Raw genomic sequence first — 19295 nt, 5'->3', positions numbered from 1 at the left:
TTTTTTTTTTTTGAGAGCGAGTATGTGAGCAAATGGTGGAGGGGCAGAGGGAAAGGGAGAGAGAGAATTCCAAGCAGGCTCCACACACAGCACAGAGCCCCAACACGGGGCTCAATCTCACAACCTGGAGATCATGACCTGAGCTGAAATCAAGAATCACCAACAGAGCCACCCAGGTGCATTTTTGGTCAGTTGGCTCAATAATATACTTTACAGAAAAAGAAAATCCAAGGCATTTGTCTTGTCTCTTGAGTCTGTTTTTAATCTATAACTATTCCTGAGTTTGTCTTTGTATTTCATGAGTATAGGTCAATGAATTTGTAGACTGTCCCCAGTCTGAGTTTGGCTGATGTTTCCTGGTGATCAGTCAGGTTATCCACACCACTCAGCAATGATGCTCAGTTCTTGGTACTTCACTTCAGGAGGCACATGTTGATGAGCCCCATTGGGCAGAGAATTCTAACATGAACATTACTGACTTACTGGCCGGTTATGTCTGCTACTTTGTTACCACACTCAGAATTCCACATATTCCTGCTTTTGTACTGACTACACTGAAGGTCCTTTCCCTCCCATTCCCTTAATGCAACAAGCTGTTGATCATCATCAGAGGACTAATTCTAGGGACTTATCTAGTAGAACCAGATCTATTTCTTCTCATTTAATTTGGGTGGAAACTTCCTGCAAATATGCTTGGCCCTCCATGCACTATTCCTGGTACCCACAGCCCTACTCAAAGTTCAGAAGATTACCCAAAATTAGTTTGCTTGAAAAACCTCAGGCTTCCAGTGATTGTTCCCGAATAGCATTCAAAATGGGATTTTATTTTATTTATTTTTAAAGCTTATGTATTTATTTTTGAAAGAGAGAGCACACGCCTGTGAGTGAGGAAGAGGCAGAAAGAGAAGGGGACACAGATTCCCAAGCAGGCTCTGGGCTGTTAGTGCAGCGTCCGATGTGGGACTTGACCCCATGAACTCGGATCGTGACCTGAGCTGAAATCAAGAGTTGGACGCTTAATCGACTGAGCCAGCCAGATGCCCCTCAAAATGGGATTTTAGTGCCTACCTATCATTTTTAGGGAGTGAAAAGCTACAGAACTGATCGGTTGATTTTTATTTTTTAAAGAACGTAGGTGCTTTCTGGCCAGGTGCTCTTTGTCCTAGATCTGGCAAAAACAGATTTAATGAGCATGTGCTCACAAGTCGGCTGTGGTCTTTCCAGGCTATCCCTTGCTTTTCTTCAGACGAATTTTTCCTAATACTTGGAAAATACTTTCCTAATTCCTGTGTACTGGGCTTTCCCAGGGGAGGAAGGGGTGCCAATGTGCTCCACTGCACTTTCTTCTGAAATTCTCAGTGACATGAGCAGATACATTAAGCATATGAGGCCTTCCGTGTAGCTGGGAGATGTGTTCTAGCACATCTCTGCAGAGTAACCCTCTCTTCCTTCACCAGGCTCTCCCCGAGACCAGACAGGTGACTGTGGGGTGCGAGATGCTGCTGGCTTCTTTTGTGAGTCGTCGCTGGCTGTGGGTCTTCTGTGGGGGAGAGTGCCTCCCACTCATTGTATCCTCAACAACAGACAGGCTGCCATGGAGCAGGTGTCAGCAACAGGAAGTGAAACCAGAAGTAGCCAGAGCACATGGCTAAGAGGGTGGTGACAAGAAGGGGATCTGGCTTTTGTGGTTGAGCTTGGACTCGTGATGAATGACCATCCACAGTGTTCCTCCAGGAAGCTGACATGTGGGGAGTTTTATTTTTTTGTGGCAGCCAGAAGTATCATTTCATACGAGCCACATTTGACACTGCAGGCACTTGACCAGTGTTTTTGACACATGGTTTTGAAGGGGGCTATGCCTCCAGGTTCTTAAATAATGGCTAAGTGAGTTTTAAGAATGATAAATAACCTACAAGCATATTTGTATGCCACAAAAAAAAAATAGAGGGGCTCCTGGGTGACTCAAGTCAGTTGGGCGTCTGACTTCGGCTCAGGTCATGATCTCGCAGACTGTGAGTTCAAGCCCCATGTCGGGCTCTGTCCTGACAACTCGGAGCTTGGAGTCTGCTTCAGATTCTAGGTCTCCCTCTCTCTCTGCCCCTCACCCACTCTCACTGTGTGTGTGTCTCTCTCTCAATAAAATAAAATAAAATAAAATAAAATAAAATAAAATAAAAACATGAAAAAGAGAACAGTATTAATATTACTACCCTCATGATTATAAATATAACCCTCATTTGGAGATGTCCTTGCTTGCATGGTGCAGGTTTTGCAGGGGAGTGGTTGAGATGCTGTCTGTTCCTCTCAGTTTGAGGCTGCATTCTGCACCTCTGCTAGCCCATGACGGCTCATCTCTTGAGAGCATCTTTTTTGGCATTAAAAACAATAAATGTATATAATTTACACACCATAAAGCTCACCACTTCGAAGTGTACAATGCAGTGACCTTTAGTATGTGTGCAAGGTTGTGCCACTATCATCACTGATTCCACAACACTTTTATCACCCCCAGAGAACCCCCATACTCATTAGCAGTCACTCCCAAGTTCCCCCAGCCCCCAGGCCCCTGGCAACCACTAATCTACTTCCTGTCACTATGGATTTACCTGTTATGGGCGTTTCATATACACAGAGCATACAGTACGTGGCCTCGTGTGTCTGGCTTCCTTCACTTGCACAGTATTTTCGAGGTTCGTCCACATCGCAGCATGTATTAGTGCTTCATTATTATCTCTTTTAGTTGCCGGATAATATTCTATTGTATGGGCATATGACATCTTGCTTGTCCATTCATCAGCTGATGGACATTTGGGTGATTTCCGGCTTTTGACCATTAAGAACAATGATGCTATGGGGCGCCTGGGTGGCTCAGTTGGTTAAGTGCCCGACTTTGGCTCAGATCATGATCTCACAGTTCATGGGTTCAAGCCCTGCGCCGACTTTGTGCTGACAAGCTCAGAACCTGCTTCGGATTCTGTGTCTCCCTCTCTCTCTGTCCCCACCTCACTCACACTCTCTCTTTCTCTCAAAAATAAACATTAAAAGATAAAAATAAAAAAGAACAACGTTGCTATGAAGATTTGTGCAGACGTATTACTAGGGACATGTTTTCATTTCTCTTGATATATATCTAAAAACAGAATTCTGCAGTCCCAGGGTAATTCATATTTAATTTTCTGAGGAACTATACAATCATTTTTCACAGCAGCTGCATCATTCCTGCCAGCAAAGTATGTTATTTTTTCCACATGCTTGCCAAATGTTGTTATTGTCTTTTTTGTGTGTGTGTCTAGCCCTCCTAGTGGGTTGAAGTGAGGCTTATTGTGGTTGTGAGCATTTTCTACACAATATTCTCACACACATTAGAACTGTGGTTTGCACACATGAGTTCCCCTAGCCCATGGTTTATTTGAGAACCTTAGCCATTCTGTCATTTAACCAAGATCTGCTAGCATCCGCCATGTGCCAAGAACTTCTCAGAAGTGCTGCGAACATGACACAGAGAGAGCAAGGTACATCCGCCTGGCTGTCATGGAATTTACATTCAGTAAATTCTGAGGAAAAGGATAAAGATGTGTACGTGCATGGTGTATTAGGGTTCTCCAGAGAGAGAGATTTATAGAGACAGATTTATTTTAAGGAATGGCTCACACAGTTGTGAAGGCTTGGTGAGTCCAAAATCTGATGGGAGAGGCCAGCAGGCTGGTCACTCAAGGAAGAACCACAGTTTGAGTTCAAAAGCAGTCTTCTGTAGAACCAGAAGAGCTGATATCGTAAGTGAAGTCTAAAGGCTATCTGTTGGCAGAATTCTCTCTTGCTCAAGGGAAGTCAGTTTTTTGTTCTATTTAGTCCTTTAACAGATTGGATGAGGCCCACCCACATTAGGGAGGGCAAGGTGCTTTACTCAAAGCCTACTAACTTAAACGTAAATCTCATTCAAAAACACCCTCACAAGAACATCCAGAATAGCATTTGTCCACATCTGGGGACTGTGGCCTAGCCATTAACTGTCACAGAGGGTATCCACAGTAGATAGGTGATTGGGAAGACTATCTGGGCAGGTGATATTTAAACTGAGGTCTAAAGGAGGAGAAAAAATCAAGTGTGCAGTGAGAAGAACATTCCAGGGAGACGATACTGGCCTCAGCGTCACCTTCTGTAAAGTGTGATATGTCTTCCATCACCTGCCATCAAAGTCAGTAAATAAGAAAAAAAAAAAAAAAAAAAAAAAGGAATAATGGCTGGAACCAAGGTTGTGGCATCATATGCCAAAGCTACTTCTAGTCCAAAGCTAGTCAGCTAGTTTCTGAAATAGGGAATTTTGTCCACTTCCCAAGTTGGACACCAAGGCAGGTTTCTAAGGAAAGCAATGGAAAAAAAAGACACACAGCAAAAGTTCCAGAGAAGAGGACTGAGACCTTGAGTATTCACTTAATCATCTCCTTGGCAGTCTATAATTATAAATTATATGAGATATGTAAGGACCCAACCTATTTTTAAAAAAACATTTTTTTTAATGTTTATTTATTTCTGAGACAGAAACAGAGCATGAGTGGGGGAGGGGCAGAGAGAGAGGGAGACACAGAATCTGAAGCCGGCTCCAGGATCCGAGCTGTCATCACACAGCCCGACGCGGGGCTCGAACTCACAAACTGTGAGATCATGACCTGAGCCGAAGTCGGTAGCTCAACCGACTGAGCCACACAGGCGCCCCCCAACCTATTTTTAAAAAGGTAGAGCCTATTCTCACAGTGAGGAGTCCCCAGATCCAAACCCTTCCTTGACAAGAGAGGACAATCCTGCTCACCCTAGCCTTTGCTGCCACCTCCTTGATTCCCAGAGCCTCTGGCTTGGGACATCCCTGCCCATGGATTGGCCTTACTCCATTTTATTGGGGTGTCGAGTTCAGGGAAACACAAGACCAAACCAAACCCCTACCAACACATTTCTCCTGCACCATGCAGTTCGGACTTGAATGTGAACGTTCTTTCTGCCATGTGGTGGTGACCAGGTGCCAGGGCTTGCTGGCTTCTCCTCAGCAAACTCTCTAGGCTGTAGGCAGGGTGTGACGGTCTCTCCTGGCCCGACTTTGTATTTTGTAGGCTTCAGGTTTCTTCTTTCTCAGGGAAGGGCTGACTGGCTTCCACGCCAGCAAATGTGGGCTAATTATTTGCCTTTGGTATGTTTATGTAGCAAAAATGTGTGTCTTTTTTCTTTGGTTTCCTGCTCTAGGGTCTCTCATTCTGTCTTCCTGTTAAGGAAGACACAGAACATCTCTCTGCAAGGGAAGTATAAAATGCTCTGCATTGTTTTCCCTGGTCAGAGTGGACTCCTTTTGTGCTCTCCTCTGTGGAAGAACTAAGGCTCTGTGTCTCCTTTTCCTCAGGCTAGGAGTTGACTATTTGATTCCATTAACTCAACTTTTTTTTTATATGTAAATTTATTCACCAGCCAGATTGTAACAGCTTCAGAAACTGACCCTAAAGCCAGAGAAGCATGTGTAGTTTGAAAACACTTGTGTGAATAATTTAAATTCTGGCAAAAAATTTAGGTATGCAAGTGGAGAATAGGGAATACATTCTCTGGTTGAATGTTAACTCCTTCTAAGGATAAAATAAAGCCAAACAGGTGGTCATAGGACCTCTTTTACCTTTCCTGAAAAAATAATAATAGTAATAGCTAACTTACTTTGCGCCAGCCATTGTTCTCACACTCTGTGAAGACTGACCCATCCAATCTTCACACAGCCTCAGGAGACATACTATCATCCCTACCTTTAGGTGAGAAAATAGAGCCAGAAAAGCTTGAACCACCTCCCCACCCCACCCCTACCCCTCTGAGTCCACTACACAAATTTTAAATGTAAGTGTCAAAATATTATCGAGTTTACCTTCCCAAGTCAGGAAACAGACTTCAGAGAGTCCCTGCTACCTTTATGATGGTGGCCCTGAAGGAGGGCTTCCCAAGCCTGCTCCAGCCAATGGCCAGGCCCTAAGGCAGGAGCCTATTGCCACTCGGTCCCTTTTCTGTATCAGAATGCAGGTAGAGCACTGAGGCACATGGACCCACCCTCTCTCATCAGCAGCAAGCAGATCTTCTTACTTAAGGGAGTGCATACAGGAGAGCATCTCCAACTGTTATGGCAGAAGATCACCTGGGCTGCAGCTACTGTGCAGGCACTGACTCAGGGGCAGGGTCCAGGTGATGCTTCTGCTGCTGGCCCATGAGACTAAGAAGCAAGGGCCCAGGACACCTGACTCTTGATTGCACTTGTTAACTGCAGGTTTCAGCTGGAACTTTTCTAACAAGTTAATCCTTCTGTATTTGAACACGTAGTTGACTTAGTCCCCACTCACTATCTCTGTTTTTATTCACTGGGGTAGATGTTCTCCATTTCAGAGAGTGTTATGGGCCAAATTGTGCCCCCCCACCCCCATCCTATGTTGAAGCTCTAACCCTCAGGACCTCAGAATGTGATGTATTTGGAGAAAGGACCTTTGAAGAGATTATTAAGTTACAACAAGGCCAGAAGAGTGGACCCTAATCCAGTTTGACTGTTGTCCCTATGAAGGAGGAGATTTGGACACACACAGACAGCCGGGGAGGCACCTCACAGAAGAAAGAGGTGCCATGTGAAGATATAGTGAGAAGGTGAGAGGCCTCAGAAGAAACCAAGCCTGCTGACTTTTTGATCTCAGACTTCCAACTTCTGGAACTCTGAGAAAATAAATTTCTGTAGCTTAACCCTCCCCATCTGTGGTATTTTGCTGTAGCAGCCCAAGAAAACTAGCATAGAGGGTACCCATTATCTGAAACCTTTCTCGTGAAACCTCCCACCATTGGGTGACTTTGCTGGGGGCCAGAGCTCCACCTTTCACCAGGCAAGCTGGAAAGACCGGTGGTTGTTTTTCCTGGCCCTAAACAGCCTTCAAAGCGGTGTGTGGCCCATTGTGGGCTCTTCCAAGGACTTCAGATTTGGCGTGAGGTGTGAAAACAAGCAAGGGCTCCTCAGAATCTTCTCTAGTGGCAGTACTGGCTCTCTTTGTCCCGGGGCTCCACGGACGTGCTGGCAGTGGAGGAGGCCCGTGTCCAGCAGTGATGAGGCCACGGCTGGGGTGCCAGGGCAGTGCTGGCTGTGCAGGGCAGTGCGGTCCCAGAAGCAGCATCCCACCCAGGCTGTCCTGAGGCATGACACTGGCAGGGTCAGTGGCCTGGTTCCCTTCGTTCTTTGCCTTCTTCCAAACCTGGTCCTCTAACCTTCCAGGCATTCACTGCGCCCACACCCCCAGCTGTCCCCCCACTGGGGACAGTGGCTTTCTGACACATTCCTTTTCTGCCCAGCTTGCTAAAGCTGGTTTTCACTCTTTGCAACCAAGATGTTTGACTAGTATAGTCACAAAGATTTTGAGTGATTGACCTGGTTTTCTGGCTTAAATACTCTTCATCTGGATTTTTTTTCTTTTTTTACTCACCTATGCTTCATCGCTTTCCCATCAGAAGCAGAGTGATGAGGTTTTCTCTGTTTCTCGTCCTATTATATCCAAGCAGAATGTGGGGCTGTGGGCTGGTCTGGTCCTCACAGGCCACCTGAGAGCAATACATTCTTCATTCCAGCCAGGATATGGGGAGGTGTGCTTAGATGCCAAGTGCACATCCTAATCTTCAGCCCTAAATCAGGTATCCCATGTCGTGCCTTATAGCAATGGGTTATAGCAAAATGAACAGACAAATAGCAGTTTAGGCAAGCATTTCCAGAGCACAGCATGGCAGAGGGCTAAGGTATGGTGGTGTCTCAGACCAGGGTTAGAGCAATGGTGATGGTGAGCTATATTTCAGATGCACAGCCAACAAGATTTGCTGCTGAACTGTATGTGTATTTCAGCTTAGTTAGGATTAGGGTCTGCTGTATCCAAAATAATAGGACAGAAGTTTATTTTTCTCTGAAATCAAAGTCTGCGTAGGAAATCCAGGGCCAGTGCACCACACACTGTGCCTGTTACCAAGGAAAGGAAGCCTTCCTTCTCTCCAATCTCTCCCTTTTAGAATGGAAATGTACATCCTGTGCCTGTCCCACCACTGTATTTTGGAAACACATAACTTCCCTGGTTTTACAGGTTTGTAATGGAGAGGAATTTTGTCTCAGAACAGATCATACCTTGGGTCTCACTTATGCCTGATTTAGATGCCGTTTAGAACAGACTGTGGATTTGGAGTCGGTGCTGAAATGCATTAAGACTTTTGGGGCTGTTAGGATGGGAATAATGTATTTTGATTGAGAGAAAGACATAAATTTGGGGGCCCAAAGGGTGGAGTCATTTGGACTGAACTGTGTTCTTCCCAGATTCACATGTCAAAGCTCTATTTGGAGGCTGTATGACTGTATTTGGAGACAAGACTTCTAAAGAGGTAATTATGGTTAAATGGGGTCATAAGTGTGGAGCTCTAATACAATAAGACTGGTGCATTTAGAAAAGAGGAGACACCAGGGAATACATGTGCACATGCAGAGAAAAAGGGCCGCATGAAGACACGCAGCAAGAAGGGGACCGTCTGCAAGCCACAGAGAGGCCTCAGGAGAAACCAATCTGCTAATTCCTTGATCTTGGAATTCTAGCCTTCAGTGTTGTGAGAGAATTAATGTTGTTTAAGCCTCCTGGTCTGTGTTATGGCAGCCTATCAAACTAATACAGGCTTTGCTTCTTAACTCCAAATCCATTCTTCATTGTGTTGTTTTGGCACTGGAGCTGGAATCTGTAAACATTTTTCCTTTGCTGGTTGTCATGATGTTAGCTTTGTCAGTAGATGGTACTATATGGATATGGCAGGAAGAAGGAGATTCTCTTCTTGGTTATGGTTCTCTTTCTCTTCCACTTGCTCCCATGAGGTGACTTCCAATGGCATGCATATGGGGCATCCCATGGCCATCACCGTCCAGCTTTGGCCCATTTTCCCACCCACCACCTTTAGTCCACTGACTGTGAATTTCCTCTAAGGTAACTGGCCTAAGGGAACCCAGCAAACTTCTCCACCTCTGGTGGGCTGCAGCCATACCCTTTTCAACAAGTTTTGAGCCTTTTCCCCCTTCAAATTTGTTTCTTCTTTGCCTACTCTTTCTCAGCCATCAGTCCTTTAGAGTTTTCTTTTATCCCCTTTTAGTACCCAGTCCCCTATAAATAGTAATTCTTTATATTAAACTTTGCCTGTTTAAGTTCTATTTCCAGACTAGACCCTGAATGATAGACATACTAACAGCTCACTATTAGGGCATCTTGAGGTGTGACCCTCATCCTCATGGTTCAAGACAGCCTCTGCATTCAAGATGTCAAGATAGAGAAAGTGATAAGGGAGACAAAAAGTGGTCCTTTGGTACTTCCATTAACATCCAATTGGCCAGAACCAAGTCATAGGGCCACAACTAGGTACAAGGAAACCTGAGAAATGCCATCTTTATTCTGGGGGCACATGTGCCTGGTAAAAGTTCTCTTACTATGGAAGAACAGAAAACACTGGAACCACAGAGCAGTCCCTACTACATGAATTAGAAGTAAAATCAAGAAATCAAGGATAACTGCCAGATTTCTGACTGAACAAAATATAGATGGTAGTGCCACTTATTAGGATGGGTAAAGCTGGAAGTTGAAAAGGCTTGGGGCCAGGGGTGGGATAGAGAAAGAATCAAAGATGTTGTTTTGTCACACCAAAATTGATGTTCTCATTAGAAATTTAAGTTAAACCATTGACTGCAGAAAACTGGAACTCAGGGGAGTCATAAACATATAGATGACATTCAAAGGTCTATGGTTGGATGAGATTGTCTAGGGAAGTGGAATAAAAGAGATTGTGGGGATTGAGATTGGATGAGGGAAGTGGAATAAAAAGAGAAGAGAACAGGGGACACAGCCTGAGACTCAAACATTTAGAGGTCAGGTAGAGAAGGGAAGCCAGTAAAGGAAGCTAAAAGGAAGGAGCCATTGATATTTGATGATATCAAGGATAGTTAATTTTTTTAGGTGTGACAATGATGGAGTGGTTATGTTTTTTATAAAAAGAGTCCTTATTTAGAAAAACATACAGAAATATTTACAGATGAAATAATATGTCTGGGCCTTGCAAATAATTTGGGAGCAGGAAGTACGTAGGAGATAAATGAAACCAGACTGGTCATGAATTGACACTGAGTGATAAGAGCATGGGAATTCATTATATTATCCTGTTGACTTTTGGACATATTTAAAACTTTCCATATTAGGAAAGAAAAAAAAAAAAAAAGGAATGGCCACTCAAGTAGGACGACAACCAAGATATCATGGTGTCAAGAAACCTAGGAAAAAACATCCTTCATGAAAATAGTGGGCAATGGCCAGTGCTTCTGAGGACGGAGAAGATGTGGACAGAGAGCTGACCCCTCGAGCTGACAAAATAGCTGTTGCGGGGGTCTCATTAAGAATCATTCAGTGGGTGGGGCTTCTCGGTGGCTCAGTCAGTTAAACATCCAACTCTTTTTTTTTTAATTTTTAAAAATCTTTTCATTTATTTTTGAGAGAGAGAGAGAGACAGAGTGCAATTGGGGGAGGAATAGAGAGAGAGGGAGACACAGAATCTGAAGCTGTCAGCACAGAGCCTGATGCGGGGCTCGAACCCATGAACCACAAGATCATGACCTGAGCCAAAGTTGGATTTTCCACCGACTGAGCCACCCACGTGCCCCAAACGTCCAACTCTTGATTTCAACTCAGGTCATGATCTCATGATACATGAGTTCGAGCCCCACCCTGGCAGCGTGAAGCCTGCTTGGGATTCTCTCTCTCTCTCTGCCCCTCCCCCACTCACTCTCACTCTCTTTTTAAAATAAATAAACTTAAAAACAAAGAGTCATTCAGTGGGTTGATGAAGACGAGAGCCTGGCTGGGAGGAGAAGTTGTGCAGAGAATGGAGGATGAGGGAATAGAATGAAAAAGACAATTTCTTTGCTCTAAAGGAAAACAAAGAAATGGAAAAACAGCTAGAGGGGCATGGAACTGAGGAATCTATTTAAATGGGTCATATTGAGGCAAATCAATATGTTGATTGGAATGATCCAGCGAGGAAGAAATTTATGCCATAGGAGGCAAGAGCTTGAGTAGGGACAGATGATTGGCTGGAGAGCACAAGAGAGGGTCTGGCTTTGGAGAAGAGCAGGTTGAGAAGGCAAACTATCAGCTGTGGGTTTTCACACAGGTTCTGAATTCAGTGGTGGGAAGATGAGGTAGTTCTCATCTAATTGTATGTATTTTCTCAGTGAAGTATAAAATGAGGTCGCAAGCTGAAAGTGAAGAAAAAAGTTTCCTGTAGGTTTGAGGAGGGAGGAGAAGTTGCCACAAAGTCTCCTTGAGAAGAGGGGACTTGATTTACCAGGGAAATGTGACCATTTAAAAGCTATTGTTATGCTCAGAATTCGTGATCCCCAAAGACCACCAGGGAGCCGAGTCCGATGCAAAAGCAAAAGAGCCTTTATTCGAGCTAGCTCGAACTCAATCCCCTACCTGCACGGTGCACGCAGCGGTGAGATACTGGGGAGAGAGAGCGAGTTTCAAAAGCACAAAAGTTTTATAGGGGTCTAGGGGCAGTTGGTGAGGTAATGGCTGTGGCCTCAGCTGATTGGCTGGGGAAGGGTCGGAGTCCTGTTACGCAGGTCGCTGGGCATGTTTTGATCAGGAAGTTTGAACGGGTGAGCCGGAGGTTACTCAAGGGGAGGAGGCCTGGTCTAGGTGAAGGACACAGAACAAGATGGAGTCAGCTGGCGTAGGCCTGCCTTTTCACTATCTTATACATTTTTTAAGAAAAAGAAAAACATGCAGCAGGATTGTTTGATTTTCTTCTCCCAGTTTCTGCTGCTGGAATGCAGCCATGTAGCAAGCAGACAGTTGGGTTTAATGAGGGTTGGTGTTTTGCCGGGTTAATTAAATGGCAGGAGAGATAGGAGGCCCAGGGTGTTTGTAGCAGTGAGGCTGATGTGCTGGACCATGGGCTCTGAGTCCAGGGAAGTGTATGGTGCATGTATGCATGCATGCGTGAGTGCATGCACACGTGTCCTGGGGATTTAGAGGGCCACGTGGTTTTGAAGCGTAGCTGGAGTGGGGAAACTCAAATGAGTGAATCAGGAGGTGAAGAGGTGGTGGCCAAGAATGGGCAGGGTGCCGAAATAGAGAATTTGGAGATGGTGTGCTTAACGGTGAAGACAGAGTCAAGGTATGCCAGAGGGGGCAGATGGTGGAGGTGGGGTGGAGAAAGTGGCCACTGGAGTTAGAGGCCAAGAAACCAGAGGCTAGAGTTCTCCTCTCCTTTCCCATCAGACATCAAGCACAGGCTTTGTGTCTCATTGGTCCATGGTAATTGTTGACTAAATGTTGGGCATGAGGCCAGGTACAAGTGAACAAGGAGCAGGATGGAGGGAGGGGAAGTAAGAGCGGTAAGAGTAGTCTCTACATGATCACCTATCCCCTTGGTTCTGCCTAGAATGCTGCCATTTATAGGTGTTTAATATATTCTAATGGAGTAATCTGAGGTCCATGGGAAGACATATTTGACTCAGTTCAATCTGAGCAATGTTTATCGAGAACCTTATATCTTTAGAATGGCAGACTCTGTGCTGAGAGTACCTAGGAAAGGCTATAATCAAGTTGGAGAGAGGGCATAAACCATTCGTTAAACTGCCAGGCAGCTTCTGCTAAGTGCCAAACGGTGAATGAATACATTGCTTTGCCTCCTCTTTTCAGAGAAGGGAATTTCTTAAGAGGTCTGTTTGAAATTGTAGGGTCTCAGGAAAGCCTGCTGTAATACATTGTGGAGCTGAAACTGAAAGGGCCCCAAAACAGACAACTTGCAAATAGATACATGCTTTGTTTGGTAGTTTTCACCTTTCCTCAAATGCCATCAATCTTTATTCCCGAAACAGAACTCTTACGAATGAAGTCTTTCCCCTTGTGTATAATCCTACTGATTCCTCATAAAATTGTCCTATTTCCCTCTATAGTAGGGTTTTCCAGAGAAACAGAACCAATAGGATACACAAACGCATGCACGTACACAAATTTATTTTAAGCAATTGGCTCCTGCAAATGAACCCCATGGGACGGAATGGTAGGCTAGAAATCCTGTTAAGAAGTGATGATGTCTGGAGTCCAAATTCCACAGGGCAGCAGGCCAGAAATTCAGGCAGGGTTTCTATTTTGCAGTTTTGACAATTTCTTCTGCTTTGGGAAACCTTAGTTTTTCTCTTAAGGCCTTCATCTGACTGGATGAGGCCAACCTACATGACAGAGAACGCTGTGCTTTACTGAAAGTCTACTGATTTAGGTGTAAATCTCATCTAAAAAATACTTTACAGCAATCTCTAGATTGGTGTTTGACCAAACCACCATAGCATAGTCAAGGTGACACATAAAATTGACCATCGCACTGGCCTAGAAGATAATCAATACTAAAGGAATTTAATTCATCTGGTTTTTTCTTTGGAATGTTTATAGTCTATCAAATATATAATTTTTGTGAAAGTCTTATCCGAGCTATTATTCTTTCAGCTTCTTGCTAATAGGTACTATTTTCCATTCCTCTTTCCATCATTTCCCCAAACTTAGCCACTATTGTATGTTGATGTATTATCAAGTCCTGTGCTGAGTGCTTTGCATGCATTAACTTAGTTATTCTGCAGAACAATCCCCATTGGACTGCCACATCATTGTTATCATTTCACAGGGAGCAAAGAGGCTCAGAGAGGGTAAGTTACATGCACACACACACACACACACACACACACACACACACAGCTGGAAGTAGTGAGGCAGAGTGGAGCTAAGGCTGGCTATTGTTCCCTGCAGAGTACCTGGTGTTTCTCCAAAATTCCCTCTGCCATGAAGGCCCTGCTTTCCATCTGGGGCAGCCACTTCTCTCCAGAGTCAGCTCCTGCCCCACAGCCTCTGAGAGGCCATTTCTGCCGTGCTCTTCCTTATGAAGAAGAGCTGATGGGAGCCAGCTGATGGGAGCCAGATGAGAGGGTCTCTACTTCACCAGGACATCGGGGGAACACCAGGGAGTTCTCACAGCAGGGAACTGATGAAGCTACACCTTATCCTAATCTTCAAAGCCAGAATGGCTGTCATTCACACAGAACTACCTATAGCAGAGGGGCACCTGGGTGGCTCAGTCGGTTAAGTGTCTGACCTTGGTTCAGGTTGTGATCTCACAGTTTGTGAGTTCAAACCCCACTTCGGGCTCTGTGCTGACAGCTCAGAGCCTGGTTTGGATTTTGTGTCTCCCTCTGCAACCACACCCCATCTTGTGCTCTCTCTTTTTCTGTTTCAAAAATAAATAAATAAACTTATTTTTTAAAAAAGAGGTACCTGTAGTGTTCGCTGAGCCCTAGGACTGGCCCCCACTGGCACAAGTACTCAGAAATGTTCGTTTTCTGGCAGTGACCCTCTTGAGGGCAGGACCCACATCTTAGGTGTTATTGTATATCTTCATCCTATGTGGACTGACACAGCTCTGCTTAATGTTTTTGTTTGTTTTTTAGCAACAATGTATTTTTTTAATTTTATTTTTTATTTTTAAAATTTACATCCAAATTAGTTAGCATAGAGTGCAACAATGATTTCAGGAGTAGATTCCTTAATGCCCCTTACCCATTCAGCCCATCCCTCCTCCCACAACCCCTCCAGTAACCCACTGTTCGTTTTCCATATTTAAGTCTCTTATGTTTTGTCCCTCTCCCTGTGTTTATATTATTTTTGCTTCCTTCCCTTATGTTCATCTGTTTTGTCTCTTGAAGTCCTCATATGAATGAAGTCATATGATTTTTGTCTTTCTCTGACTGACAAATTTCACTTAGCATAATACCCTCCAATTCCATCCACGTAGTTGCAAATGACAAGATTTCATTCTTTTTGATTGCCGAGTAATACTCCATTGTGTGTGTGTGTATATATATATATATATATATATATATATATATATATATATATATCACATCTTCTTTATCCATTCATCCCTCAATGGACATTTGGTCTCTTTCCATACTTTGGCTATTGCTGATAGTGCTGCTATAAACATGGGGGTGCATGTGTCTCTTCGAAACAGCACACCTGTAGCCCCTGGATAAATGCCTAGTAGTGCAATTGCTGGGTCGTAGAGTAGTTCTATTTTAGTTTTTTGAGGAACCTCCATACTGTTTTCCAGAGTGGCTGCACTAGCTTGCATTCCCAACTCTGCTTAATGTTTGTTGGACAAATGGATTTAAAAAAAAAAAAGAATAAATGAAGATGTATTTTTTGAAGTTGGCAAGATTATTTCATTTCTTTCTTCATCCACACACATATATTTACTAAGTATCTACTATGTGTCAGTGGCCGTATAGACAGTGGTGCTACAAAGACATGTGAGATTTTTCTAATTCTGGCCCATAGGAGAAATTCATTTATTCTTTTCTACTCTTCTATACAGAGAGGAAAAACAACAGCCATACAGCCAGCTGGTTCCTTAATGTATCCTACTAGGTTTCCTGGGGTTTCATCCTTCCAGGCTCCTAATTACCTAACATGTTCAAAACAGAAGAGTCTTTTTATGTACGCCAGGGGAAGGAATTTATAAACACTGACATTCCTGGAGTGTGGAAAATTCAGATGTCAGAATGCCTTCTTCACTGCATGTTTCCCATCTGTTTGTTTTTCTACAGCATCTACTCCTTTGCCAAACCCACCTCTCTCTACTCCACCAGGACAGAGCCCAGGTTAGACTGCCAGCCAAAGCTCCTTTCCTCCCGGGGCATCTTTCCCTCCCCACTGGAGCAGAAAGTAGTGCTAATTGGGCCCTGGGAAGTCATCAACAGGAGTCTCATGGCTCATCTGTGAAACGCAAAGTGAATTGGTTCTTCTGGACAGTTCCTAAGTGGCTTGGTGCATGTGACCTCCCTAATGACTCAGATGTCCTGGGCTATGTGGAATTCTGAGGTCTCCAGCTATTAAAGCAATTGTAAAGTACTCTTTAGATACTTGGATGCATGATGCATTTTGTGTTACTGTTTTCTTGGGCCATCAGCTTGTGCTCATTCTACTGAGCATGCCCAATTGAAGAAGAACATTCTGCCCCCATTTTCAGGGCTGTTGAAATGGAGAGAAGCCTGAGAAACTAAGAAAACTACAGTGCCAAATAAATGGGAGTGCCGTGGAAAAGCTCAGTAATATTAAGAAGAGTCCATCATTTCTGTTGGTAAGTAGAAATCACTTAATATGGATAGATGGGTTTATCATGTCAAAGGGATCTATGGTTTGTATCCCAGACATTGCTAATGGTCGGAGGATGCATAATTACTCAGCATCTCTGAAATGTGCCCACCTCATTATTTAGGCTATGTGTCATCTGACAATATCTCAAAGGGTCATTGCAATGTACATGATACATGTGTGTGCGGCAGTGCCTGCATGGGCTGGGCCCACGGAGGATGCCTAGTGACTGATTGTGGGAGCATCTGAGTGTGATCAACACATGCCCCTCATAGAGTAAAGAGCTCATCAGAGAAGCCCATCCATCAGCTCACATGGGCTGGGGTGGTGTAGTTGCCAGAGTCCAATCGGGAACACAGAGCCCACTCTGAGTATTTACAACAGGGAAGGTTTATGCTGTGATGAAGGAGCTGACTGAGAGAGGCATGAGGTAACACAGAGATGACCCACAATGGGAGGGGATTACCATGGTGGCTGCAGGGAAAAAGGGAGGACATGGCCTTCCCCAAGCCCAGGGGTCTCCTTGCAGGATCTGGGGCCATGGTGGGCCAAGAAGGCAGGAACTGGAGCCACAGAGGAGACATAGCTGCCATCAGAAGGAAGGGAGAATGAGAAGAAATACCCTGGCTCCTCACTGCCTTCTTCCACACTCCAAATCCAGCCAGAAGCTGGGCTGACCTGGGGGTCTGAGATGTGCATCCTTTAGGGATGAACCTGCCACCCCACCCCAGAGAGAGCAGAGGAGAAGGTGGGGTGGTGGTGAGGAGTAGAACTGAGGGTAAGCAAGCCCAAGCCCCAGGCTGCCAGGTGGGCCTCAGATCCTGCCTCACTGGTAAAGGAACCAGATGAATGGTCTTGCTCGGAGGTCTTCATCTGGGGTGACAGTCCATTTCCAACTATCTCCCCCTGTCTTGTCCTTGTCCCCAGCCTCCCCATCTCTATTTCCCAAATGTCTCTGAGGTTTTCTGCTCAAGATGGGTCATCCTTCTGTGTACAGATGTGAAACGAGGAGGCACAGGCCTTCAGCCTGTTGCCATTGTGATTGCTGTTTAAATGCCTGGGCACAAGCAGTGCCTGGGCTGACCAAGCGCAGAGGGAAATCAGGGTAACACCACCACTTCTGCCGCTCTGCCTGGAACTAGGTGGAAATTGCTCACAGGGTCTCTCGGGGAGCCCCAGGTGCTCTGGCACAGAGCCTGGCCATGAGCTGGGAGATCAGGAGGGTCCCCTGCCCCTTACCCCCTACGTTAATTCTTAAAGCTCCAGCTTCAAACTCAGACTTGACCCAGGGAAAGCTGAGAACAGGACATTCCTTAGGGTTTTCTGGTAGCTCATTTGCTATTTTTCTCAAGAGTCCTTTTCCATCATCTGCCATGTTAAACTTCATGTTTATAAATTCTCCCCTTACCATCAAGTGATGGCTCAGCAGGAAGGAGGTCCTAGAGGGTGTAGGTGGGTTTACCCCTTGCTAGCTGGCTGTGGCAGGATCCCCTCACCACACTTCCACTCCCAGTAAACCAGGCTGGCTTTGCCTTGTGTATAAACTGCTGTGTATCCACTATAAGTAAGGAATAAACATTAAAACTGCTTAACTGTGTTTATCAAGGATTATGATTTGTAAGGAATTGAGCCACAGTGAACACAATTTACTCTGATTCAGAATAAATTCATAACATCTTAAAAAATTCACAGACTCTGGGATTAGGACGTGGACATACATTTGATGCTACCATTCAGCCCACTACACTGGGTAATTCTTTTATCTGTTTGTCTTATCACAGAATGAGCCCTCCCATGCATAAACTTTGCTGCTTTCTAAATTCAAGGTTTCAAGTTTTGTTTCCACTCCTTCCCTTTGTTAATGACCTAAATAGAAACATGATTCATACTGACTTCTTCCTTGGTGTTTAATCTTGCATTATGAAAATAAACACTTTCCCTGATGCCCTTAACACTAGTTCTGACTTTTTAAGAATCCCAGGTTTGTGTTTACAAGAATATACCTGCTAGATTCAAGTCAATGTCTCTAAAAGTCTGAGTAAAACTTCTGTGACTGGTGTATCAATAAAATCAGCAAGAAATTGGCCCTGATTTTCCTTAATTCACTTTGTTATCCAGGACCAAATGAGATCTTCAAAATCAGAGCTGATTCTCATCTTTCCAGGAATTCTGCAGGCCTTTAAGAGTTTTAGAGAAGTCCTTGGGCCACCTGGGTGCTCAGTCAGTTGAGCATTTGAGTCTTGATTTTGGCTCAGGTCATGCCTCACCCTCTCATGGTTCGTGGGATTGAGCCTCATGTGGGGCTCTGTGCTGACAGCATGGAGCCTACTTGGGTTTCTCTCTCTCTCCCTCTCTCTCACCCTCCCCCACTCACGCTCCCCCCACCTTCAAAATAAATCAATAAACTTAAAAAGAAAATCTATGAGTTCCAGAGAAGATCTCTGTGGCCTGAAACATGCTACACATAAAACAGGCTGACATTATTCCTGTTTTTTTCTCGAGGTTGTCAGGAAAAACAAATTAGAAAAATGTGTTGATTTATTTCTCTGCTCTTTTAGGGTTATATTTTTGTTTAAAGTCATGGATCTTTTCTGTTTCTACACTAAACAAATGCCTTCATTTGCCATCCTGGAAAGTTGGATTATAGTAAGATTTCATCTCTTTGTGTTATCAGGCCAAATTGTACCAAAAAAAGAGACTTTTTAGTGGATCCTTCTCAGTGAATGACTGTCTGCCTCTGGAATGCTTAGAAATTCCAGACTGTTCTAAAAATAAAAGAAAGTCTTAAGAGATTTCTCCTCTCCCTCCCTGAGGTTTACAGATTCAGAGGTAGAGGGGAAAAAGGGGAATTTTCCCTCCTCACTCATCTTTCTAACCATCAAAAGGAGTCTTATTCTGCTCCTTGAAAACCTGATAGGCAAGACTTAGTTCTGGGTGTGCAGGGTGAAATTTTTTCCACTGCTTTTATTTTAATGAGTTGGACATTAGCCAGTTTGCTGAACTTTTCGGGGAAGAGAAGGAACACCTATAATGATTGCC

At 44.4% G+C, this 19295-nt stretch overlaps 1 protein-coding gene across 7 annotated transcripts in view; it reads left to right on the top strand.

Annotated features, from left to right (window-relative positions):
• CYSLTR2 (cysteinyl leukotriene receptor 2) overlaps window positions 1–19295 on the top strand; it is an 85100-nt gene that overhangs the window by 28590 nt on the left and 37215 nt on the right. For 5 of the 7 annotated variants that reach the window (XM_042914916.1, XM_042915004.1, XM_042914828.1 and 2 more), the window contains one exon: window positions 16132–16242. The gene's annotated coding sequence lies outside the window, so the exon portion shown is untranslated. Of the gene's footprint in view, window positions 1–16131; window positions 16243–16579; window positions 16687–16788; window positions 17035–19295 lie in introns of those variants that run through there. The other 2 variants (XM_042915258.1, XM_042915173.1) reach the window with 2 other exon arrangements.

The sequence above is a fragment of the Panthera leo genome, chromosome A1 (assembly GCF_018350215.1).
Source record: "Panthera leo isolate Ple1 chromosome A1, P.leo_Ple1_pat1.1, whole genome shotgun sequence".
Taxonomy (NCBI): Eukaryota; Metazoa; Chordata; class Mammalia; order Carnivora; family Felidae; genus Panthera; species Panthera leo.
The sequence above is the reverse complement of the archived record's forward strand: the minus strand, read 5'-3'. Positions and strand labels throughout refer to the sequence as shown.